The 27,047-nt window shown below is 45.9% G+C and overlaps 1 long non-coding RNA gene across 1 annotated transcript; it reads left to right on the top strand.

Annotated features, from left to right (window-relative positions):
• Nucleotides 1-6,430: 6,430 nt before the first annotated feature.
• LOC125150694 (uncharacterized) lies at nt 6,431-24,942 on the top strand. The gene is made up of 3 exons (XR_007146440.1): nt 6,431-6,569; nt 9,493-9,586; nt 24,825-24,942. It is a non-coding gene; the product is annotated as an uncharacterized LOC125150694 (long non-coding RNA).
• The last annotated feature ends 2,105 nt before the right edge of the window (nt 24,943-27,047 follow it).

The following is a 27,047-nucleotide window of genomic DNA, read 5'->3' as shown; positions in this document are numbered from 1 at the left end:
ACAGACCCCTGTGACTGAAAGGAAGCCACGCTGCCTGGGACCTAACTGGACCCTGACAAGAGTCGGCCAAAGCTGCACTCAGACAGACTCCAGAGGGAACAGAAAAGGCCGGTCCCAGGACATCGGATCGGTAAGGGTCCTTGGGGACTTCAGACAGAGGAGGAAGGGGAGCTTGATCACCCCTGGGGCCACATAGTCTGTGCATAGAACAGGGAACTCCCGGGTGGAGTCGGCAATCGATGTGAACGTGTGTGCGAGCGTTCCATGGTCTCGGCTACGGAGCCTGAGCGGGTCCTACCCTGCGATTCCATGCCAACCTCATACAGCTCAAGGCAGAATCAGGTCCACAGAGGGCTGACCCGAGTCAGGGGTTTATACCGACCTGCCAATGTTAAGAGGCATCTAATCCCCGAATGGGAGTGGCCAAGTGGACGATTCGACCTCTCCCATCATGTTTGTCTGGGACACGGTAAATAGGGAGGGACCCATCTAGGATACCAGGATGGGGGGAAATTCCTAAAAACCAACTGTTTTGGTGTGTATGATTAAGGATTTTAGGGGTGCCTGGGTGGCTCAGTCGGTTAAGTGTCCAGCTTCAGCCCAGGTAATGATCTCACAATTCACGAGTTCTGCCCGGCATTGGGCTCTGTGCTCACAGCTCAGAGCCTGGAGCCAGCTTCGGATTCTGTCTCTCTCTCTCTCTCTCTCAAAAAAAAATAGATAAACAGTAAAAAAAATACTTTTTTAATGAATTTTAAAAAAAGATTTTCAGGTGACTATGGGGTCAAATTGACCCCTGGGAAATTACCCACTCTCTGTGAATTAGAATGGCCTATGTTCTGTGTAGGCTGGCCCAGTGAGGGCACCCTAGATGTCCCCACAGTATGAACTGTTTACAAAGTAGTTACTGGAGACCCCGACCCCCCGGATCATCCCTATACAATGATCAGTGACTGGAAATAGCACAAGTCAAGCCTCCTTGGGTCCGGTTCAGCGTTAACAGTAAGGGACAATGTAGCGTCTTTGTGGCAGGGGTTGAGAAGAAGACCTCACAGCAGGAAAAAAACCGCTCCCAGCCTCCAAGAAGATTCAGAGAAAGTCCTTCCATTTCTGCCACCATATGCCCCCAGACCCCATCAGTCGAGGGAGGGGAACGTCACCTGCCTGACAGTTCACCGTCGGTCTTGCCTCCACCAGTGGCCGGTCCGCCCCAACCAAGGACACCTGAACCAGTAGGAAGATGCCTTAGGTCTTTGTCTCAAGGTCCAAGACCCCAACGGCAATGCAGATGCCACTACGGGAGACTAGGGATCCCCTGAGAATAGGCCCCGATGGGACCCTACAAGAGGGGGATTGGTTTTCTACTACCAACCATTCCGCACTGACCTCCTCAACTGGAAACACCACACCCGCCCTACTCTACGAAGCCTCAGGCAATGATAGGTCTCCTGGAATCCATATTTGAAACTCACTGCCCTGCCTGGGTTGCAACGTGGAAGAGTGCCGACAAATCGTCACCGAAGCCAGAAAATGGCTCCAGGCTCAGGCACCAGATGCATGACCAGACACTGACGCTTGGGCACGGGAGGCTACACCCGAAGGGGAGCCTCACTGGGACCCAACACAGAAGCGTCAAGGGTCAGATTAGAAACATACCGACCTGTCTTCTTCCAAGGGGGTAAAAGCAGGGGCCTGAAAGCCCACCAACATGGCAAAGGTAGCTGAGGTTCTACAAAAGCCAGACGCGACCGGCTGACTTCTATGAAAGATTATGTGAATCCTTCAGAGTTTACACGCCCTTTGACCCAGAAGCCCCCAAAAACCAGCGCACGGTCATTGCTGCCTTCATGGGACAGGCCCAAAGTGATATTAGACAGAAGGTCCAAAAGTTGGAAGGAATCTCCAGAAAGAATGCCACCGAACTATTGGAAATCGCCAACAAGATTTTTGTATATCAGGATCGAGCTGCCAGAAAAGAGGCGGACAGAAGAATGAAACAAAAGGCAGCTCTCCTGGCCGCGGTCTTGGGGTGATCACCCCCTCCGGAAGGACCTCCACGGAAACTGCAAGGGACTCAAGAACAGAAAAGAAGGGTACCGCTGGGACGGGATCGTTGTGCCTACTGCAAAGACTTTGGACACTGGAAAAATCCCCAGCTGCTGAAAGGGAAAACCAAAAACTTCTGCTCCAACCAGAACCACCCAAGGCTGATCTGATTGGACTGGCACAAGGGGACTCCGATTAGGAAAGACAGGGCTCTCTCCAATTGACCCCCATGAGCCCATGGTCAGATTGAGGGCCAGACAATAGACTTCATGGTCGACACTGGGGCCGAACACTCTGTGGTGACACACAACGTGGCCCCTCTGTTGGGTGGAGAATTTACCATTGTAGGAGCCACTGGGATGTAAACCCGAAGGCCATTGTGCAGTCCCCAACAGTGCCGGGTGGGGGCCACCGAGTAGTTCATGAATTCCTGTATCTATCCACCCGCCCGGTCTCACTGTTAGGTAGAGACCTCCTAGCCAACTTGGACGCAGAAATAGCCTTCACTTCGGATGGACAGACACAGTTGTGCCTAAACGAAAAGGCCCAACCCATGCTGGTTCCACGGGATTCCACGGGAAGAAGAATGGAGATTATAGACTTCCCTTCCCGGTGAGCCAACGTTGGACCCCAAGCTAGAAGCTGAATTCCCTTCATTTTGGGCAGAAGGAAACCCCCCTGGTGTGGCAAAAAAATACCACACCCCGATATTAATTGACCTAACCCCTAGGGCCCAACCTGTCAAAATACGCCAATATATGGTCCCATGGAAGGCACGCTTGGGGATCCAGACACACTTGGACAGGCTACTCAAGTGGGGACTTCTAAAAGGATGCCAGTCCCCATGGAATACTCCTGGAAAAGCCAGGGACAAAGGATTACCGCCCTGTGCAGGACCTAAGAGACATGAATGAAGCAGTCGTCACACTGCACTCAGCATTGCCTAACCCATACACTTGACCAAGACTCGTACCCTCTGAGGCAGGATGGTTCACATGTCTAGATTTACAGCAAGCCTTCTTCTGTCTCCAGCTAATGCCTAATACTCAAGCCCTATGTGCCTTTGAATGGGAAAACCCTGCCACAGGGACAAAGGAACAATTGACTTGGATGAGCCTGCCACAAGGATTCACCTTGTTCAATGGGCGCTGGCATCTGACTTAGCCAGGCTTCTGGGATGGGACCTAGGATGTGTCCTCCTCCGATATGTGGACGATCTCCTGCTAGCCAGTGCTACATGGACCCAGTGCTGGGAGGGAACCGGGGCCCTACTCAGGCTACCAGCAGAGGCAGGATATCCCGCGTCAAAGAAAAAGGCACAGATTTGCCAACAGGAAGTTAAATATTTGGGCTTCAAAATTACCCAAGGCAAACGGATGCTGGGAGCAGAAAGGAAAGAGGCAGCCTGTGCCATTCCGGTTCCCACTGCTCGCCGGCAGGTCCCAGAGTTTCCAGTAGCAGCAGGATTCTGTCGGATATGGGTCCCAGGCTTCTCAGAATTGGCCAGACCTCTATAGGAGGCACTAAAGGGGGAAGAAAGGGCACCCCCTAATCAAGATAGGCTTTCACATCCATAAAAATGAAACTCACAGAGGCATCAGCCTTGGGACTCCCAACTGTATCACGAGATTTCAACCTTTCATGCATGGAAACAATGGGGTGGCCCTGGGGGTTCTAACCCAGGAATTTGGACCGTGGCAGAGGCCAGTGGCATACCTTTCAAAACACATTGACTCAGTTGCGGCAGGATGGCCACCCTGTCGGAGGGCCCTGGCACCCGCCACACTTTTCATCAAGGAAGCCGACTCATGCGGGGGCAAACCTAAACGTTAAGGTTCCCCATTCAGTTATTACCCTGATGGATGCCAGGGGGCAACCCTGGAAAACTCATGCTCGAGTGACACAATATCAGGGACTACCACGTGAAAACCCACGAGTAAGAGTGGAAGCCGTGAAAACCCTAGGAACTTAACGCAACCTACCAGCCCCAGAGTTCAGGGGAAGCAAAACATATGAGCGGGACCCTCAAATCAGCCATGGCCAAATTTCCAAATCAGGAAACCGACTTGCCCTGGCCAGATACGCTACCCCCAGCTCTTCTCTGAGGACACTGTACATCCCGGAGAAATTTAGGATTCTCCCCATTCGAGATCCTATACGGAAGGCCCCCTCCACTAGTCAAATTCAAGGGCGACCTGACAGAGCTAGGGGATTCAGAAAGACAAAAACAATGGCAAGGACTAGGGAAAACTGTATTTGAGATGCATAGACAAGTGACAGACAGGATACCCGTTTCCTTAGGAAAAACGGACACCCTCACAAACCTGGGGACCAGGCTTGGATAAAAGATTGGAGAAGGGAACCACTCAAACCTACCTGGAAGGGACCCTAGTTAGTTGTGCTAGCCACGCCCACAGTCCTCAAGGTTGTAGGACGAACCACCCGGATCCACCATTCTCGAGTAAAGGCAGCCCACCTGTCACCTGACAACCACTTGGAGTGGAAGGTCACTGCTAACCAGAATAATCCTCTACAGATCACCCTTAAGGAGACAACGGCCCGCAGCCAACACCTGAGAACTCTCCAGAAGAGAGAAGCTTGAGGAAATCCCCAAGCGACTGAAATGAACTCAACAGCAAATCCTTCTCTCTCGAATTTCATGGTCGTCCCCGACCTATGTCTCTTTCCACACTTGTGGCTACACTCTTCGCTGTAGGGCTCACCCAGCTTCCTCCCACAGATTGGCGCCTCAGTCGCAAACCCTCTACTTACTGGTGTCAGGACGACATAGAATGAGTTGCCGGGTCTCTGGCGGCCTTACAGGGTCCAGTAGACTCCTTGGCGGCGGTAGTCTTACAAAACAGGAGAGGGCTAGACCTGCTACCTGCAGAGAAAGGAGGACTAGGTCTCTTCTTAAATGAGGAATGCTGCTTCTGTGTTAACTGATCGGGGATAGTTAGGGATATGGCCCAACGAGTAAGGGAGCAGATCACGAGAAGGAGGCGAGAATTAGCAGACTTGCGGAACTCAGGGCAACACATGGAACTGGGCATCCTGCTCCTCCTTCAGCTGGTCCCATCCTAAGGCCGTTCACACCCCTCCCGTTTGCTCCTTGGATTCGTATATGCTAACCAGGTTTGCTTCCCCCCGCCTGGAAGCTACGAAACTCCAGGTGATGCTCCAGTGGGACCATTCTAGCTGTCGCCACCACCCTTTGGATGGCGAAGAACCCTAGCTGTCACACCCCTCCCTTCCACGTCCCCGTCCAGCAGGAGGACAGCAGCAGAACAGTCTTCGCCCCTCCTCCTGTGGCAGCAAGGGGTTCCCCTGCCCCCACAAACTGATTTTCCCGAAGGCTGCCACAGCAGCTTGAAAATCAAGAGGGGGGATGAGAAGGGAAGTCGGCGAGAGCAGATAAAAAATGGCCAACCCGATGTCAGAGGCCCGATAACCCCCTTGCATGCTTTTGGCTTCTGTATTCCCACTTGCCTCTTGTCTCAGCCAACTGCCCACGTTGGCTGATTCAAATCGGCAGAGCCTGTGGCTCTTGATCTCGGGGTCCTTAATTCAAACTCCACGTTGGGAGCAAAGACTACTGAATATTTAGAAGTTAAGAAAAAGAAGACTGAAAAGTTCGTTCCATTACCCAGATATTATTTATTAGATGTCTACTATTTCCCAGGCAGCTTGCTAGGCTGTGAATAATTCAGGGACTCAGAAGAGAGACCTAAACTAGTGTAGAAAGTGAAGGCAATAGGTTGGTTTTGCTGTTGTTCTTACCAATGTTTTTTCTGTGTTTTTTTTAATCTTTTTTTTTTTTTAACATTTATTTATTTTTGAGAGACAGAGACAGAGCATTAAAGGGGGAGAGACAGAGAGAGATGGAGACAAGAATCCAAAGCAGGCTCCAGACTTTCAGCTGTCAGCACAGAGCCTGACGCGGGGCTCCAACTCACAAACCCTGAGACCGTGACCTGAGCTGAAGTCGGGCACTTAACCGACTGAGCCACCCAGGCGCCTCTTTTTTTTTCCTGGTTTTATTGAGATGCAACTGACACGTAGCATTGCGTAAGTTCCGGGTATACAACATTAACAATTTGGTGTAAATATATGTTGTGAAATGATCACCCCTGCAAGTTTAGACGACATCTGTCACCTCACAGAGTTACAACGTTTTGTTTTCCTTGTGAGGAGAGCTTTTTTTTTTTTTCTTAAACATTTATTTTGAGAGAAAAAAGTGCACACCTGCGAGCAGGGAAGGGGCAGAGAGAGACGGAGAGAGAATCCTAAGCAGCGTGGAGCCCGACATGGATCTTGATTTCACAAACCATGAGATCATGACTTGAGCCAAAATCGAGAGTCGGAAACTCGACTGACTGAGCCACCCAGGTGCCCTGTGAGAACTTGTAAGATTTCTTCCGCTAGCAACTTTCAAAGGCAAAAGGTTGTTGAACGCTGGCTCTCTCTGAATGCCCCCAAAATAACCCGTGCAGAAGGCCAGGCTCAGTTCAGTGCTTATCAAGGTAAGGGATATCAGTATTGCCAAAGGACTCAGTAGTAGTTTGTCAGAAGGGTGAGGGTGAAGGCAGGATATTTACGAGGTTTGGGGCATCTGGATGAGGGTGGCCATTTTCACGTAGAACTTGATCAGGATGGGGCAAATCTGTGATATAATAGTTTAGGATCGGTGGACACACCAGGATGAAAGTTAAGAGTAAATAATCTTTAGATGCTGTCTATTTTCCTGGGAAAGTATATTTACTTTAAGGAGGGTAAATTGAATACTGTGATGTTTGGATTACTGCGTCTTCAGACGGTTCCTGGAGCGAACAATTAAATTATCTGCCATTTCATTTTGGGGGTGAGAATTTCCTGGAACGGGAAAATCAGACAAATGGAGAGAGTGAGCTGTTGTGTGCATAGACAGTACGTTACTTCAATTTCTCAAAAGAAACCTCTTTCAGCTTTTTTTAACCCAGTACTTCCCCCCACCTCTTTTGACCATGACACTCTTATTTTCTCATAAAACCTGTTAGAAATTTTAAAGAAGAGATCAGAGTAAATACTAGACCCGGAAATAACCTCGATGAGAGCATTATGAGCCAGTGGTTCTCAAAGGGTGGTCCCCAGACCAAACAACGTCAGCATCACTTGGAAACTTGTGAGATGGGGCCCCATCTAGTAAATCAGAAACCCCGGGGGTGGGGTCAGCAGCCTGTGTTTCTCACCAGTCTGTGTTTGTCACCCTCCCTGTGACTCTGACGTGGCAACTTTGAGAACCGATGCCATAAGTCTTCTCACCCCTAACTTCCCTCTTCAGGTTTCATTTTTTTTTTTTTGCCCAGTGCAGGTGTGAGGTATGAAGGTGCCTGAGCAGGCTAATGCCTGGTATTCTTTCCCGGAAACCATTAAATAATTGTCTACATGAACTCAGCAGAAATGAGGGCAAACCCAAATTTGTGAGATCTGCGTTCCCCCTTTCTGCGTGATTCCTACTCTGATGTTCTATCCTGGTCTTTGAGCTCTACAAAAACCAGTACTCTCCCTGGACGAGGATTAGTGCATTGGTGAGGAATATAACATTTACTCAAGATTTTAGGGCAGAGCCGGAAGAAAGGGACTCGATACCATGGTAGCAGGATTTTTGTTTTTAAAATAATAAATCCCTCCACCCCCACCCCAAGGTTATCTCTTCTCCCAAACCTCTCTTCTTGGCTTGGCAACTCGTGGGTGGCCTTTCTCTTCCTGCTCCTGACTCCATACCTTCTCTCCGACCTTGGCTTCTGAGAGCAGTTCAGTTCAACCCCCACAGAAGTTTTTAAAGTATTTATTGCACTTACAAGTTAATACCTACCTCAAGGAAACTGAAGGAATTATATTGAGGCTGAAGACCTTGTTTGCTCTGTGAACAAAAGCTTCTCCAGTTCCCGGATTTCACCAAAGCTGTGCCGAGTGAAAGTCATACCGATGTTTACATTTCTCCTCCCTTGGTGTGGAGGGAACCTGAGTTACAATGGGATCACGTTTCCAATTGGTTTGAGTCAGATTCCGGGGTCCCTTTTAGACTGGTATTTCAACTTGACTGTGCCCCCACCCCTCTTAGTGTGGTTCGGGTCCTACGCTTCACTATTCTGCCTCCCTCCCGGTGGTTATGGGGAGCAAATCCCAGCAGGGAGAACAAAGACTATGTCTACAGGGCATTATCTCTTGGGTGTTCAAAACTGTTTGATATTTATCTATCCATGCCCAAGGGATGAGACAAGCCTAGGGTCTCCCTACCCCTCAGCCATCTTAACTCCTCTCCCCATAAGGTATTATTGAGGGACTTTGTCTAAGAAGTAGCATATCTGAAAGAGGACTGTTTATAGCTCCCTGGGAGGAGTGTGCCCTGATTTTGGACTCTGTTGCACATTGGAATCACCTGGAAAGCTTTTAAAATGCTAATACTCAGGTCACACTCTACTGCAATGAAATCAGAATTTTTTTTCTTTTTAATTTGTATTTATTTTTGAAAGAGAGAGAGAGAGAGAGAGACCACAAGTGAAGCAGGGGCAGACAGAGAATCCATCGGGCAGACAGAGCCCGGGATGGGGCTCAAACTCACAGACTGTGAGATCATGACTTGAGCTAAAGTCAGCTCAACCGACTGAGCCACCCAGGTACCTGGGCACCAGAAGGTTTTTAAAGCTCCCTAAGTATTGCAGTTTACAGCAAGTTTCAGAGCCACCGACAAAACAGCTTACAAAATCATACACGATGCTAAGACAGTAAAAAGCCATTTTGGTCAAAGGATTTCAAACAACTGGGAGTTATATTTCTGTCACACTCTGTTTCACAGTCGGGAAATCTGAGACACGCGCAAAAAATGTGAGTCATATAAGGTAGGCCACAGGTGGCCTATTGCAGGGGGTACGGAAAGTGTGACCTAGCCATTACTGTTCCCATTAAGGCATAAGATGTGGTAAATGCTCTATTATTCTCTGAGGTTTCCTGGGACCAAAAGAGTCTGTAGAATCTCTATGGCGACGCAGCCAATTTGAACGCACTAATTTCTGAATTTAGGTTTTACACCTGAGAAACCTAAAGCCTGAGGAGGTAAAGTGATCATGATTTTTTAAAAAAATTAATAATACGGTTTGGGCTGTAACAGTAAAATCGGACTAAGAGCTATGCTCACCTATGGTCAGAATCAACATCAGAATAGTTCAACCTTGTCTCATAGCAAGTCACGCTGTGTGATTCTAGAGATACCTCTGTTCGCCAGCTCTGGCTTGAAATAAAGGTCAGCAAATTCAGACTAAAGGCACCGTTAGGCCACAGAACCCATATTTTGGTGGTTATAGAATATTTAAATTACAGCGGGAACAATATGAGAGGAAACGAGCTAATAGGGAGTGTTTATTCTAAAAATTAAAGTTTTAAATTTAATTTTATATCTTTTTACAGATTTTATCCGGAAGTCATCTCTACATCCAACCCGGGGCTCGAACTCACAACCCTGAGATCAAGAATCGCATGCTCCACCAAATGAGCCAGCCAGGTGACCCAATTTCATATTTTCAATTACCCTTTTTTCTGATTGGGTGCTAAAGTTGTAAATCACTGACTTCATCATGACCCTGGTTGGAACAGTCCAAAGAAGGCCATAGATTAATTTGAGCAGACCCGTATTTTGGCTGTTTCTGCCACTTTCCCGTTTTGCTTTCCACGCTCGAACAATTTCCGCGCTGGGACAGGCAGGGCAGAAGATACTTGCTGAAAAGGAGAAGCTAGCTGATTGGGGATTACTAGAGAGGAAACCTCCTGTCAACCCCACTGAAGACAGGTTTTACCTGGGGATTGCCTAGGATGTCGTACAACTATATGAATGGAAGGTCAAAATGGAAGTCCCTAGACTTTTTCATGGAAGAGTTCCCCCACCAGCCTGCCACCGAGTCCTGAAATTCTGCCACCAGCAGGTTCAACTTTCAGGATAAAATGCCATCCCCCTCGTGGCAGGTCCTCAACATCCACTGGTCCTTCTCTTTGCTAACCTAGAGCCAGGTAAAACACAGGATGTCCGGTTAAATTTGAATTTCAAATAAATAGTGAATCATTTTTAGTATAACTATGTCCCAGCAATTGCATACTTACACCGGAAAGAAAACAAAAAAGCATTCATTGTTTGTCAGAAAATCAAATGTAACTAGGCATCTTGTGTATTTATTTACCAAGGCTGGCATTCCTAAGATGACCTAATGGAAATTCTGTTTGTGGCAGCAACATGAGCGTCTGTAGACATTAGATCATGACTGGTCTAAATCAATTGTGATTATACAGCCCCTTGACTTCTTGCAGCTGGGAGTATCTGTGTGATCAGTTCTGGACACTGAGACATCAGGGGAAGTCTGAATATGTGCGGGGTGCAATTTGAACGATTTGACTAGTGGGAAGAAACTAGCAAGAAACATGACTAGTGGGACCATCTTTGCTCTGTCCTTCCTTCTTGCCTAGAATGGTTGGGTGGCGCAGCCCCATCCTGGTTATAAGGGCAAGAAAGACAACGGCAGAGACACGGTGCCAGTGACATTAAGTCCTCAAAGTCAATGCCAGTGGCTACTACTTCCGGAGGTCTTGCTTGTATGAAAGATAAACCCTTAATTATATCAACCACATGGGTTTCCTGTAACTTACAGCTGAAAAAACCCTCTTAAAGAGTGCAAATGCCCTAGGAGAGGAAACTTTTTTATGTGTATCTTAGGCTGAAATCATTTATTGGCATCTTGTCCCAATGGACTGCTAGCTGAGAGGGAGGAGGCATTGCCCAGAGAAAGCAGTGGAGGGGATCCTTCCTGGCAGGCGAGACTCCTTCACAGAAGTGACTCTCAGTGACACTGATCTGCAGGGCTCTGCGGGGTTGATTCGGAACGAGCTGTGTGGCTCCTGAAGAATTCTCATGGATTCCTGCCTATGGGGAGCAGAATCACGCCCTGCCCCCCAAGGTGCCCACATCCTAATATCCAGAACCTGTTAATATATTGCACGTCCAAGGGGAATTAAGGTAGCAGACGGAATTAAGGTAACTAGTCAGCTGATTTTATGAAAAGGAGATTATAGTGAATTATCTGGATGAGCCCAACGACATCACCGGGTTCTCGAAGGAAGAAAATGAAGGCAGAAAGGGAGACAGAGAATCAGGAGGAGATGTGAAGACATTACCAGAGGTGGGAATGACCTGATACAAGACTTGACTGACCATTGCTAGTTTGAAGATGGAAGAAGGGCCCACAAGCTAAGGGATGTGGGTGGCCGCTAACGCTGGAAGTTGGAAGGAAACAGATTCTCTCCTAGAGCCTCCAGAAAGGAAGGCAGCCCAGCTCACAGCTTGAGTTTGGACCAATGAGACCCGTGTCAGACTTCTGCCCTGGAGGACTGTAGGCTGATACATTTGTGTTGTTTAAAATCATTACACTTGTGGTAAATATCTTTATTCATTCATTTATTCCCTTATTCATCCAGCAAATATCATTGAGCCCCTACTTTGTGTCAAGCACTTTCATAGATGTTGGGGATATACTAAGATTGACACAGATAAAAAAAAAAAACAAACTCTGCTCTCACAAAAAGCTTCCCATGTATTGGAGGGGGAGCAGATTTTTTTTTTTTTTTTTAATTAAGTGAAACCTACTTGTGTGACAGATTTTAGATGCTGTAAGTGCTATTGTGGAAGAACATGCCGGAGGACAGGGAGAACCAGGGAGAGGTGTTTCCGTTTGAATGTTTGTTTATTTTTGAGAGAGAGAGAGACAGAGTGTAAGCTGGGAGGGGCAGAGAGAGAGGGAGACACAGAATCCAAAGCAGGCCCCAGGCTCTGAGCTGTCAGCACAGAGCCCGACGCGGGACTCGAACCCATGAACCTGGAGATCACGACCTAAGCCGAAGTTGGACACTTGACTGAGCCACCCACGTGCCCCAGGGTGTTGCCATTTTAAATGAGGGGGTCAGTGAAGGTAACATGGCCAAGTCATAGTTGAACCCAGTCTGCTACCTTCCAGGCAGTCTTCCAGGCAGTGGGGCAGCAGGTACAGAGCCCCGGAGATGAGCATATGCCTGGTGTGGTCCACTAGGAGCGAGGAAGCCCGTGTGCGTGGACCCGAGGGAGAGAGGAGAGAGACAGGAGATGAGGGCAGAGAGATTGTGGAGCCGGGTTTATAGAGGCGACCTCGAAACCACTGACCTTGACGCTCCGTTGGGAGCCCTGATCTACATCTGAGAACCATCGCTCTTGTGGCTGTGGAGATAATGGGTGGCTAGGGGTGTGAGGGGAAACAGGGCGCTTCTCGTGAGGAAGGGGGGGGGGCGGGGGAGGCAGTGGAGGAGGCTGGAGGGATCATAATCCGGACACAGTTTGAACAGGGAGCTTAAAGCACTCGTTGATGGAGTGGACACACGCTGTGTGAGACTGAGAGCCTAGGCAGGGGGCACTGCCCACGGATTTGGCCGGAGCAGCCGGACGGAAAGGGCTGTGGATGACAGAGGCAGAAGGTGGCAGAGAAGCAGGTTGGAGGAGAAGATTAGGGGCTGCACGTGGGGCCTATTTGAGATGCCAATCTAGCCCTCAAGTGGAGTTGTCAACCAAGCAGCTGGAAATACGCATCCGGAGTTCAGAGGAGAGGTCCAGACGGGAGATCGCAAAGAGGGAGATGGCCACGTTAAATACAGGAACACTGAACGGCTTGAGGCCGGGGGAGCTCACAAGGAAGGACCGTGGAGAGAAAGGAAAAGAGACCTGAGGCCTGAGTCTGGAGGCGTGGTGGCGTCCCAAGGCCTGGGAGGTAAGGAGGAACCAGCAGGCAGAGGAAAAGTGACAGGAGAGAATCAGGAAGGATTCAGGGCCCCGTTGAAGGGCTTTCAAGGACAGCGATTATTGGCTGAAAAGTCGCCGAGATGACCCGTAGGATGAGTTCAGATAAATGCCTACCTGCTGGATTTTGGAACAACACGGACCCGACTTTGACAAGGATGGTTTCCCTACGGGCACTGGAGGAAGCACCGGATTAGAGAGCACAGGGTGTGAAGAGGACAGGCACAACCGGGTCCTTCCAGAAACTCCCTTGGCCACACCCACGGGGAGGTTTACGCTCCCTGGGACCCTCTGCACGGCTCTGGGAAGAGCTGGCGGAGGGCGGGTCACAGGAACAAGTGCAGTCACTTGCTGACTGCCCACAAGCAGGAACGGAGGTCCGTGTTCTGTAAAGCGAGGCCAGTAAACTAAGGTGAACGGCCGCCCTGCTCACTCACGTAGGTGCTGTCTGTCACTCCCGTCAGCTCCAGCACAGAGTTAAGGACTTGTGACAGAGACCAGGGGGTCTGGTCGAAGCCCACAGTGCTTAAGATATTTACTACACGGCCCTCCCAGGCAGAGTTTGCCAAGCTTTGCTCTAAAATAGCGAGAGGTTGGGGCGCCTGGGTGGCTCAGTCGGTTAAGCGTCCGACTTCGGCTCAGGTCATGATCTCACAGCCCATGAGTTCGAGCCCCGCATCGGGCTCTATGCTGACAGCTCAGAGCCTGGAGCCTGCTTCAGATTCTGTGTCTCCCTCTCTCTCTCTGCCCCTCCCCTGTTCATAATCTGTCTCTCTCTGTCTCAAAAATAAATAAAAACATTAAAAAAAAAAAGTAAAAAAATAGCGAGAGGTAGGGGAGGGAGAGAAGAGAGAGAGAAAGAAGGAGGAGAGTGGCTAACAAAAGAAGGAGCTCTTGGAAAGGTGTCAATGCGGGGAGTTGCAGCAGAGAGGACTGTTGGGTGATGTTCTCGAGCTTGACCGAAGGGCGGGATCAAGCACCCGCGAAGCAGAGTTGCCCTGCTAGGCAGAGAGACATGTAGGTCTTTCGTTGTTATTCTCTCAAAAGATGTGCCACTCTACACATGAGAGAAACGTAAAGTTGAAACCGTGTATCACAGTTTTTCCCTGTCACTATCGGCCAAGGCAAAAATCCTTGACGCTTGGCTGTCCGGGCGAGCAGGTGCAGAAACAGGCAGACGGGTGTTGTCGGTGAGAGTATAAATGGGTACACTTCCTCTATGGGAGGCATATGAGGAAGGCAACTAAGGCCGAGGCCTTCTGATGGGATTATTCTATCCCATCTAGGCAATCTCCATGTGACACCGACCTTACGCTCAGCTTTGGAGCGTGGTTGTTTAGGAATGAGCTGGAGTTTTGAGCCCGTTCCCTTCACGGGCTGGGTATGCAACTGGGGTCTCCAGAACCCACAGAGGGTCTGAGAGGGCTGTGAACCCTCTTGTGGGTGCAGCAAAGGGAAATTTTCAGAGACCTGTGGGGCCCCTCACCCCAGCACCAGTATCTAAGGCACTTTGTCCTTCTGACAGAGACGACTGCTCAATCTCCAGCTCTCTGTGATCTTAGGATTGAAAGAAGCCCTTAAAGAAGGGAGAAATAAGGGGCGCCTGGGTGGCTCATCAGTTAAGCGTCCGACTTCAGCTCAGGTCATGATCTCACGGTTTGTGAGTTTGAGCCCCGTGTCGGGCTCTGTGCTGATGGCTCAGAGCCTGGAGCCTGCTTCAGATTCTGTGTGTCCCTCTCTGTCTGCCCCTACCCAGCTCATGCTCTGTCTCTCTCTCTCTCTCTCTCAAAACTGAATAAATGGTAAAAAAAAAAAAATTAAAAAGAAGGGAGAAATAACATTGTTGTATGCTGATAATAAAGATTTAATAGAAAGAATAAAAATTGATTCTGCAGCAGAGAGGATTGCTGGGGGCGTTCTTGAGTCTGGCAGAAGGGTGTGGGTCTTTTCTATCTTTTGCCTAGGCATAAAGAACTTGTTTCCTTTGCTGTGTCAGATGGTATCTTTTGCCAATGACCTTCACCCTGAAGGAAACCACTCAGAGGGTAACATCTATCAACTTTTTAAATGTCATGTGTTTTAAGCAAGCAAAACCACTTCTGGCAACTTATTCTATACATATATTCCATACATGTACGTTGTTCTTCATGGCAGCATTGTTCGTAAGAGCAAGAAACTGGAAACAAACTAAATACCCATTAAGGGTCTATTGAAACATCGTGATGCATCCTTTCTACTATGCAGACATTGAGGAAAAACAAAGAGGCTTTATATAAACTGATGCAGAGTGATTTCCAAAACTTTGTGTTAAGTGAAAAAAAAAAGGTAGGTCAAGAGCAGATATTAGACAGGTATTGCTAAACTGGTTCAAGGGTAAAGGTCATTGGCAAAAGGTATCATCAGAGGCCGGCAAAAGATACACATTTGATGAAATGTACAGAACATCTCTGGAAACATCTCAGAGGAAAAAACCCGAACCAACTCCCCAAAATCTTTCAACAGTGATTGCCTCTGTAGGGAAAGTGGAGGGGTGGAGGCTTACGCATTTTTGAATTCTGTCTGTGCTTGAATGACATTCAGAAAAGAGTATATTGAAAAAATAATGGTGCGTCTGGGTGGCTCAGTCAGTTAAGCGTCTGACTCTTGATTTTGGCTCAGGTCATGATCTCATGGTTTGTGAGCTCAAGCCCTGCATCCGGCTCTGCATTGACGGCATGGAGACTGCTTAGGATTCGCTCTCTCCCTGTCTCTTTCTTGCCCTCCTCCACTTGTGTTTGTGTGCACGCGCGCTCTCTCTCTCTCTCAATATAAATAAATAAACATTAAAAAAAAAGAAAAACTAATACATGTTTTGATAGGAAAAAATAGGGAGCACTTACAAGTTCTTAAGTAGGAGAGAAACATAACAGTATTGAAACTGTGTTTTAGAGATTAGTCGGGGGGAAGTGTTATGAACTGAGTGAACTGAAAGATTACAATGGAAACCATCAAGTTATTGAAGTATTCCATACTTGAGGTGTTAATGGGTCTAGGCTAGAGTGGAAACGAAGGAAGGATAAGAGCCTGAGACCAGACCACTTGGCAGAAGTTACAGAGAAACCTATTTCAGCTTAATATGAGAAAGCAGGGCCTAAAGATTAGAGCTACCGCTGGTGGGAATAGACAGGGAAAAGTACCCATCATGATGGTGTTCCTACAAAAGCTGGACAACTATATGATAAAGATGTTCTAAGCATAAATCAAGTGTTCCACAGTGAATGGTCCAGAGTAGGTAGTGTGTAAGATCTCTGCCCAACCCTGAAATTTCGCGACTTTATGACAAAGGCTTGGGGATACCCAAAATTCAGGGCCAGTGGAGGGAAGGAATCCACTTTGATGAGTGACAACAAAGGCAGGAAAATGACCAACTTCGAGGAACGAAGGTAGTAGACAAGGACTAGGGTTCAAAGATTAGGCAGTAAACAGTGTGATTATGTGTTGCTAAGAGGCTGGAGAGCCATTGGGATTCACAGAAAGATGGAGTTATATAAAGTCTTCACTGTGTTCAGTTATTACAGATCTTTTTAAGATTAAGATTTAAAACTATTTACTGTTAGTAGTTTGCAGGTGGACGTTTGAGGGACGAGAATTTTTTCTTTCTTAATGGTTAAAGTAGACGCAGTAGAAAAAAGAGGTAGGAAACAAGAGTGGTTAACAGGATAGCAAAGACCCCAATTCCACATACACTATGTCACTAAGCGGTCCCACAGCTGACGGATGATGTGCTCATTTTTTTCAGTCTTTTTTCTCTCTGTGATTAATTTCCTATTCCTATTGTAGTTTCTATTGCTTCTTCTTTTTTTTTTTTTTAATTTTTTTTTTCAACATTTATTTATTTTTGGGACAGAGAGAGACAGAGCATGAACGGGCGAGGGGCAGAGAGAGAGGGAGACACAGAATTGGAAACAGCCTCCAGGCTCCGAGCCATCAGCCCAGAGCCTGACGGGGCTCGAACTCACGGACCGCGAGATCGTGACCTGGCTGAAGTCGGACGCTTAACCGACTGCGCCACCCAGGTGCCCCTATTGCTGCTTCTTTAAGTACACTAATCTTTTCTTCTCTCCTCTATAATCTGTGAATTCCAGCTAGTGTATTTTTCATCTCAGACATGGTATTTTGATCTCTAGAAGTCCAATTTTAGATCATCCACATTGCTACTTAACATGTTCAGTCTTTCTTTTACCTTCTTGAATAGATGGAATGTAGTTACGATAACTGTTTTAATGTACTTCTGTTATCACTTAGAAAGATCTATTCGTATACATTTATTTTTTCCCTTCTTGTTATGGGTCATATTTTCTGGTTTCTTTGCCTGCCTAGTTAATTTCAAATGAATGCCAGACATCGTAAATTTTACTTTGTTGGGTGCTGGTTGTGTTTTGACTCCTATAAATATTCTTGGCCAAGGGGTGCCTGACTGGCTTAGTCAGTAGAATACGTGATTCTTGATCTTGAGGTCGTGAGTTCAAACCCCACGTTGGGTGTACGAGTATATATGTATTTTTTTTCCTTGGCCTTTTTCTGGGACACAGTTAAGTTACTTGGAAATAGTTTGACCCTTTTGAATCTTGCTTTTCAGTTTTGCTATTCAGGACCAAAACAACTGTTACTCTAGGGACAGTTTTGCCCCATACCATGTACTTTATCTAATGTCTCTTGAATTACCAGAATTTCCACTCTGGGGGTGGGAACAGGTTCTGCTCTTAGCTCTTTGTGAGTTCTAGAGATTGTTCCCTCTGCTACCTTCGGGTAGTTCCTTCCTGGCCTCAGGCAGTTTCCTCATAAACAGGCATTCTCAGCTGAAGAGTTGAAAAAGGACCCTCTGAAGATCTTAGGAGTTCTCTCCCTAAATTGTTCTCTCCTTTCTAGTATTATGCCCTGTGGACTCTAGCTACCTTGGTCTCTCTGGCCTCCTTGCTCCATTTCTGTATCTCAGGAAACCTGCTGAGCTCTGCCTGAGTTCTCTCTCCTTAAGTGGCAGCCTGGGAACATTCTCAGGGCAACCATAAGGCTCACCTCACCTTTGTTTCCCATTTTTCAGAGATTACTATCCTGTGCTGCCTGAAGTCCAGTTTCTGAAAACCATTATTTCAGAAGTCATTTTAATACATTTTTGTACGGTTTCTCATTTCAAATGAGAAGGGCTAAAACACAAAATTCAACTGAGTAAATTGTAAAGATCTCACTGACTTCATTCAATGGTTTATAAATAGGACAGCATCTGGGGTGGCTGGGTAGCTCAGTCGGTTAAGCATCCGACTCTTGATTTCAGCTCAGGTCACGATCTCGCAGTTTGTGAGTTCGAGGCCCCTGTCAGGCTCTGCCCTGTGTCAGTGTGGAGCCTGCTTGGGATTCTCTCTCCCTTTCTCTCTGCCCCACTTAGGCGCTCTCTCTCTCTCAAAATAAATAAACTTAAAAAAATAAATAGGACAGCACGCAATCTAGAAGATAGAAAGGATCTCTGAACCTGTACAAAATGAAAAACTTTTATAGGCAGAAGAGAGCAGAAAAGGAAGTTATACTAGGCCAAAAAAAAAAAAAAAAAAGTAAGTTGGTTATTGTAAGGCTACTTTCCTTTAGGAGAAATCAGGGGTCCATCAGGCAGATTACCTAACTAGAGCTGATCAGGTGATTCCTGATGGGCTGGTTTAAGATTCCATTTCTGAGAGCGCCAAAACTGTAATTAAGTCTTGGTTTGGTGATGGGGAGCTTAAAATAAGTGACCGTTCAGATCCTGTTGTTTGTAACAGAAGGTAAATCTGATCCCTGTTACTCCCTCTTGACTGGAAATGGAATTCTATTAAGCTCTTTATTTTAGAAAAGGCTAGGTAAGCATAGTCGATTTTTTCCGTGGTAAAGATTGACTGTATTTTCTTCTCACATCTAATATATATAAAAACTACAGCTGATTTTCATCCTATTTTGCAACTATTCCATATTTATACATTTGCTTTTGGATTCTACCACCAGAGGGCACCTCTGTCACATTTCAACCTCCACTTGCAAATCAGCATTGAGGAAACAATTTTAGATCTGGGACATTCTTGTTCCTTTAGCATGAGAATTACAATGCTCAGTTTGAAATGTGCTGTGACCCTGCCTGATTCTTTTGTCTCCTTTAACATAGCTGCACCCTCCCTGATGTTCAGGATAGACTGTTCATTGATTTCTCCTCCACCTTCTCCAACCCTCCCCCCTTCCTATGCTGTGCCACGGCCTCATAATTGTAAAAATTCCCCATAACTTCTCCGATGCCGTCTCATCCCCAGAGCATACATTTATTTTTATTTATTTAAAAAAAAATTTTTTTTTTTGAGAGAAAGACAGAGTACGAGCGAGGGAGGGGCAGAGAGAGAGGAGGACACAAAGTCTGAAGAAGGCTCCAGAGCCTGTCGTGGAGCTCGAACTCGTGAACTGCAAGATCATGACCTGAACCGAAGGCAGACGCTTAACCGACTGAGCCACTCAGGTGCCCCTTAAAAGCATACATTTAATGTTATGGTTGCACCAGCCATCCTGTTCCAGGTGGCATCTAGGTAGGTAATGCTGGAGTCCATGCATATTTCCAGAAGCCTAGAATCCTTCTGCTGCTGGAGAGTTCATCAGCTTTGCAAACTCAGTGTGTTCAGACCTTGCCCAACACTGCTCTCCCCCCTTTCACCCCTTCTAGTGTTTTTAAACAGATATTCTTTTATATCAATTTTATTGAGATGTAGTTTGCACATGAAGAAGAACAGAAATTTGTCACCCCAACATAGGTCTCTTTGGCATCATTTGTAAAAGATATTTACATTTATAAGGGAAATCTCCATCTGTATTCTTCATGGTTCTTCTAACTAGACTAGGAATTAAATTGACATGAGACAGATCAGAGAAAATCAAACTTAATTTTGTTAAGTATGGGGAATCCACATAGACATGAGATTCCAAAGATAGGCAAAAACGGGTACATATGTCATCCTGAACTAAGGACAAGGGGCCAGGGGTCTGGGACTTCAAAAGGATGGAATGGAACTCATAGGAAAATGAATAAGAGTAAACGTTTGGTTAACATATGTTCGGTGAGTCACTCAGAAACAATGGGACATGGAGAGAACTTTGGCCAAATAGGCCTTGCTAGGCTCCTGTCTTTCATACACAGTTCATATGATAACGTAGCTCCCTGTGGTGGCAGTTCTCTTCCAGGCACAGGTCCTCTATCTAAATTCTCTTAGGCAGTGTTGGGGGGAGGTCAAAGTTTCTTCCTGAGTCTTTTGGGCTTTGATTTTTTTCAGTTCAGCATAATCTGCATCCCCAAATGGCCTGTCTTGGGGTAGCCTGCCCTTGACCCCTACACTCCCGTGTATATAGGAGGTATACGTGTTATTAAAGTTGTTTTTCTCCTGTTCATCTACCTTTTATTTCTACGGATGTCTCAGCCGAGAATCTAGAAGGATAGAAGGGAAATGAATTTTCCTCCCCTACACACACAATAAAATATATCCATCTTACGTGGATGTTCAATGGGTTTTTGAGAAATGTATGCACCCGTGTAATCACTACCATGACCGAAATAAAGAACATTTCAATCATCTCAAAAAGTAAGCCCACCCCCCCCCCTCTGCCCCAGGCAACAATTACTCCCCCGTCACTATAGATTTACCTGTTCAGAATTTCAAATATATACCTATGAATCAAACTGTATGTGGTCTTTTGCGTTTGGCACTTTTTATCTCAGCATAAGGTTTGTGAAATTCATCTGTATTGTTGTGTGAACCCATCTCCCTCCAAAAACTAAGTAGTGTTAAACCATAAAAATAAAATGGCCGGTTTTTTGGGTTTTTTTGTTTTTTCTACCAGCAAAACAATGGGTTTATTCGGAATAGCAAGACTTGGAATCCAGGACAAGCAAGCTATAGCGAAACTACAGGCAGGTCCACAGGGAAAAGGAGGGGTGGGAGAGAGGAGGTTGACCTTCTATAGGGGTGGGAGAGAGGAGGTTGGAAGACTGTTATAAACAAAATGTCCATTGGAGTAAAAGGGGGGGTTGAAAGTATAGTGGCTTTTCATTGGCTGAGTCTGCCATTGACTAGGGAAGGAGGAAAGACTTTCTTCGTCCTACAGGAATAGTGAAGTACTACCATCCACCTTGCAAGGCTCCTCTCTCCCCATCGGGTCTGCCATTGACCAAGAGCGGTAGACTTTGAGAGCTCCCCCTGCTGGTTTCCTGGCTTCATTCTAAATGAGATTTGCTTGGAGCAACTGGGTGGCTCAGTAGGCTGAGCATCTGATTTCCACCCAGGTCATGATCTCGCCATTTGGGGTTCAAGCCCCGCATCGGGCTCTGTGTTGACAGCACAGAGCCTGGAGCCTGCTTCGGATTCTGTGTCATCCTCTCTCTCTGTACCTTCCCCACTCATGCTCTGTCTCTGTCTCTCAAAAATGAATAAATGTTAAAAAATTTTTTTAAATTGACGTTCCTTTAATTTTCAGAGCAGTATTCCATTGCATAGATATGTCACAATTTGTTTACCCGTTGAGACAAGTACTTCTTTCAAGTTGTTTTCTTCTGATAAATATCCTGATAGGCATCTGCTTGCTGTAATCATTTTTCTTTTTTACATAAATGTTAAGTTTACTACTAGTTTATTTATTCATGTAGTTATATTATTTTTCAAAATGGAAATATCAGGGTGCCTGGGTGGCTCAGTCGGTTAAGCATCTGACTTTGACTGAGGTCATGATCTTATGGTTTGTGGGTTAGAGCCCTGTGAATCCACAGCCCAGAGCCTGGAGTCTGCTTCGGATTCTGTGTCTCCCTCTCTCTCTGCCCCTCCCCGCTCCTGATCTCTCTCTCTCTCTCTCTCTCTTTCTCTCTCAGAAATAAATGCTAAAAAAATTTTTTTTAATGGAAATATCTTTTTAAAGCTATGATAGTTGTAAGAAATCTTTTTATGTATTTTTTTTACCCAAACATTAAGAAGTAGAAAGTAAAAATTTCTGGAAATGACTGCTTATGCATTATTTATCCGTATCTTTGATCGTGAGAGAGAATTATATGCAGGGTAATGTTCTTACTTTTTTAAATTTAATGATATAATAACTTTGCTTTCCGTGACATTATAGCATGATATTCCCGCCATTATTTTTTAGAGCTGCATGATTATCAGTGCAACCTAACAACCATTTTCTAATAATAAAACTTGTTTTAATAGTGTTTGTATGATGCACTATGCATTATCTATAGCATACCCTTTTGGGTTATACCTTCTAGCTCTGTTTATTCATAATCTTTGAGCTGTTTGTGCTTTGTTAAGTTGTAGGTAACGGATAGATATATAAATTCTGTCCTGTGTGGTAGTGATTTAATTGATTTCCTTATCCCCACACCTCTGGAAAAATCACTTTTGTCTCCATTTGTAATTAATCTCAGTCTTCCTTTACTCTAAACAAATCTGTATGTTTTGAGTCTTCTTTTCAACTTGGTTATAACATTTGCCTGATTCTCTCTTTCCCATCATGTATGTAAAATACATTCTTTAACACACCCTTATTTTCATATCTGTATGAGTCGTGTTTTTACCTTTTTCTGAAAAGTATCTTTTAACAAACTTTAATGTTTCCAATGTTTCCAATATAATCAGTGAACATCCTTATTAAAAAAACCTTTGTGAGGGGCGCCTAGGTGGCACAGTCGGTTGAGCAACTGACTTTTGGTTTTGGCTCAGGTCATGATCTCACGGTTCCATGAGTTTGAGCCCCGCATCAGGCTCCTTGCTGACGGTGTGGAGACTGCTTGGGATTCTCTTTCTCTCTCCCTCTCTCTCTGCCCCTCCCTCTCTCATGCTCTCTCTCAAAATAGATAAATAAACTTAAAAAAAAAATCTTTGTGCACTTGTCAAATTCTTCACATAGAGTAAATTCCTAGACCGATGATTCTTACGTGTATTCACACTGTCCCACTGCCCTTACGGACAGCTCGTAGGAATTCGTACCCCTGAGTGCAGTGACATCGGCAGCGATGTAACAGGCCACCGAAACTGTATAAGAATTACTTTAAACTGAACATATCTGAATAATCATTAGCGGCAGGAGAAAACATTATCTAAACTTAAGCCTCAGTGGCTCAGTTGGTCAAGCATCCAGCTCTTGGTATCAGCTCAGGTCATGGTCTCACACAGTTCCTATTCGAGTCCCCTGGCGGGCTCTGCACTGAAAGCGTGGGGCCTGTTTGGGATTCTCTCTCTCCCTCTCGCTCGCTGCCCCTCCCCCGCTTGCTGTCTCTCTCTCTCTCTCTCTCTCTCTCTCTCTCAAAATAAATAAATATTAATTGGGGCGCCTGGGTGGCGCAGTCGGTTAAGCGTCCGACTTCAGCCAGGTCACGATCTCGCGGTCCGTGAGCTCGAGCCCCGCGTCGGGCTCTGGGCTGACCGCTCAGAGCCTGGAGCCTGTTTCCGATCCTGTGTCTCCCTCTCTCTCTGCCCCTCGCCCGTTCATGCTCTGTCTCTCTCTGTCCCAAAAATAAATAAACGTTGAAAAAAAAAATTTAAAAAAATTTTCTTTAAATAAATAAACTTAAGCAAAGCTTCTGGAAAACACACCTGCCATAGAGCTCTCTCGGAGGGAGTTTCCTGATTGGGAGAAGACTGACCCTTAGCACATGGAAGTGTGAACTCAGCCGCCGTTAGCATCCGGAAGCTCATCTGAATCTTCCGTATCCTTCCACTGAATTGCTACCTGGCCCTTCATATGCCTTCCTTTTGTTACCGTGACATATAAACCTTCATCTGTCTCAGTTACTCATGACAACGCTCACCGGCTCTGAGGAACGAACCTTGTCCTGTCTCACTTCATTTGCAGCACCCCCAACCATTCAAAGGCGGCTCAGATGGTAAAGGACAAGCCTTCCTTCCTTGTTCTTAAATTGTTTCTTTTCTTTTTTTTTATTAAAAAAAATTTTTTTTTTCAATGTTTATTTATTTTTGGGACAGAGAGAGACAGAGCATGAACGGGCGAGGGGCAGAGAGAGAGGGAGACACAGGATCGGAAACAGGCTCCAGGCTCCGAGCCATCAGCCCAGAGCCTGACGCGGGGCTCGAACTCACGGACCTCGAGCTCGAACTCACGGACCGAGAGATCGTGACCTGGCTGAAGTCGGACGCTTAACCGACTGCGCCACCCAGGCGCCCCAAATTGTTTCTTTTCTTTCTCCTCCTCCTCCTCCTCCTTCTTCTTCTTCTTCTTTTTTTAAAATTTTCAGATAGGTTTTATGGGTTTTAAAAACAAATTTCAGTTTTACTTGTGTGGAATCTGTACCCTTGGAAGTCAACCTTTTTTTCCTAAACTGTATTATCGGATTGGCTTGCTCTGTCTTCACGCTTTTACATCCTTCTCCTGTTCTAGTCAAGGCAGTTCCGTTGAATTTTTTTTTAACGATTCAAAACTAATGTCGTACCTTTATGTCAAAACGAACAATCCAGATTTTCGGTAAGGAGAGACTTTATTCAAAAGGATTATTGCAAGGACAGGGGGACTGCTTAGAAATGTGGGGAGATCTCTTTAACCATTGCTGCTTCTCTGGAGCAAGAGCTCTGATGAAGTTCAGCACTGCCATTCTCCCTCTGGTTCAAGATGAATGAATATTATTCATCACTGAACAACTTGCAGGTAATTATAAACCTCCCAAGCAAAGCAAATCAGGGATACAGAAACAGTTTCAGTTGAACCATCTGTCGAGAGGTAGTTACAAAGATCAGGTCCTTAAGAGAGGGATGCTTACAATAACAATAATAATAAAGAAATATCAGTGATAAGTTAATGTCAATGAAATCGGTAAGTGAAAATCTTATTATACAAGGGCTTCTTGTTGAATTTCCGACACCTGAGACATCAGTGCATTTGGCGATGTTATCCACAGGCTTGGTTACCGTTCACATAAGTGCATGTATGACCTGAGCATTTGACCAGACTTCCTGGTGGCCCACGCAGTGGCTTATGAGGTGAGAGGGAAGAATCCAGCACATGCATGTGGGTAAGTTACTGGGCTTGAGTTCCCAGTGCTTCTTCAGATTCTCAAGGAAAAAGCCAGCTGCAAGGCAACCCAGAGAACTGATAACAATCTGAGCAGTCAGGTTTTAGTTCTTGGTGACGTGGGGGGAAGATGTTGGAGGAAAGTCGAAGAACTGCAATTCTGTAAGGGTCGACAGTTTGTGCAAGGTGACAGCATCTAGTCCGATTTACAGTCCTTTTTAATCAAGGGTAACTTTAAAGAAAGATTATTCTTTATCACAAAATAAGGCTGGCCTCGTTAGGATTGATCTCATTATTTACATAGGTACGGCAAGAATGTTAATTTAGCACACAGACCGTTTTAAGTTTGCTTCACTGGAATTTTTTATAAGGAATCCCAGGTAGGACTTGTACAAACTCGTTAAGGCTTAGGAAGCCAAACCACGAACCGGCCACCACTTTTCACCTGCGGTATCTATAGATTTGAGATTGTTCTCTTCTCAATGTTCCCAAATCATTCTAAGGTTCCTAGGCTTGCCAGGAACTGACATTCCTTCTCACCTATAGGGTTAGAAACCTGTAAGCCAGGTACCAAGCCAGTCTTCCCAAGAGGGTTTAAACATTGACTCCACAATAAAGTCAACATTAGCCTCTTTTAAGTGTCCAGTAAATGAGCATTATTTGCAAACACGACATTCCAGCCAAAGCCTTGGTTTTATAACCAATGTTCCCAATTACATCCTATTAACAAGGAAGATAGACTCTTACCAAACATAAGGCCTACGAAGTCATTCAGATAAGACACAGAATCTTTGCCTTCTGGGCATCTGTGGCTCTGAATGGCTTGCGGTATCTTCCTCTCCCAGGGTGTGAGTCTCTATGAGTAATAAACTATCAATCTCATCTGTCCAGCACAGGGTATCGTGTGTTTGGCCATCTTGTACTATTAAGGGCAAGAGATTCTTCCTTCACCAATGGGGTGAAGAGGAAGTGAGCGGAAAAGAAGGGCCCTGAATCTCATGTGATGATGTGTGGAGGGACTGGGGTGGGTAGGGCAGGGACTGACAGGGGTGGATGGGGGTGGAGAAGGTAGAGGGGTTGAAGGGGGACAGATCGAAGGATTCAAGGCAGCTGAAGAGAAGGTTAAGGGGACAGAAAGGAAGAGGAGGGGATGCCGGGAAGAGAGAAGTCCCAGATGGCTCAGTTTGGGGAGATCCCAAAGTTCTCAAAGACGCCTTTGAATTTCTAAATTGCCTTTAATAAACTTTGCCAATTCTTGAAGATTTTAAATTAAACTTCTGCCATCACAGCATGTAGTCAAGTGGGAGAAAAAAGAGAGAGGGAGCCTGAGAGATTAAGAGTTGCCTGTGGGATTAACAGTTAACCCGAAGAAATTAACTGTAGAGAAACTGAGAAAGAGCCTCTCACTTGATCAATTCTCTCTCACAGTCCCCAGCCTGAGGAACCCCGGAAAAACAGAAGAGGTCTCAAAAGAAGGCCAAAGAAAGAATCTTTGCGGAAAACAATTCTCTTTTTGCTAGAAAGCATTAAAGTAACTCTTCACTGTGCTTCAATAGACAAGATGTCCAGAGCATTAGCTTGAGAACTGAACTCAGGGACGGATCCTCAAATTGCACAACAGGGTATCATATACCGTTTCCTGTGTGGGGATGGAGGAGATCCCTAGGTGAGTTCTACTTTTGAGGTGAGTCATAGCACCAGAAAATTGTCAAATAAAAAACAAACCTGGACTTAGGGAAAGGAGAGACTTCATTAAAAAAAAAAAAAAATTATTGCAGGGACGCCTGGGTGGCTTCAGTGGATAAGGCGGCTGACTTTGGATCAGGTCATGATCTCACGGTTTGTGGGTTGGAGCCCCGTGTCGGGCTCTGTGCTGACAGCTTGGACCCTGGAGCCTGCTTCAGATTCTGCGTCTCCCTCTCTCTCTGCCCCTCCCCTGCTCATATTCTGTGTCTATCTCAAAAATAAATAAACATTAAAAAAAATTCCTGCGATTAGGGAAAGGGGCTAATGGCACTGGGTGGGGAGGGGTTTTAACAGGGAGATGGCTTTCTTGTAAGATCTGCAAGCTTCTGAAAGATAAGGCTGAAAAGGCTTTTCTTTTAAATTT

Source organism: Prionailurus viverrinus, chromosome D4 (assembly GCF_022837055.1).
Source record: "Prionailurus viverrinus isolate Anna chromosome D4, UM_Priviv_1.0, whole genome shotgun sequence".
NCBI classification, from domain to species: Eukaryota; Metazoa; Chordata; class Mammalia; order Carnivora; family Felidae; genus Prionailurus; species Prionailurus viverrinus.
This window is presented reverse-complemented; position numbering and strand designations above follow the sequence as displayed.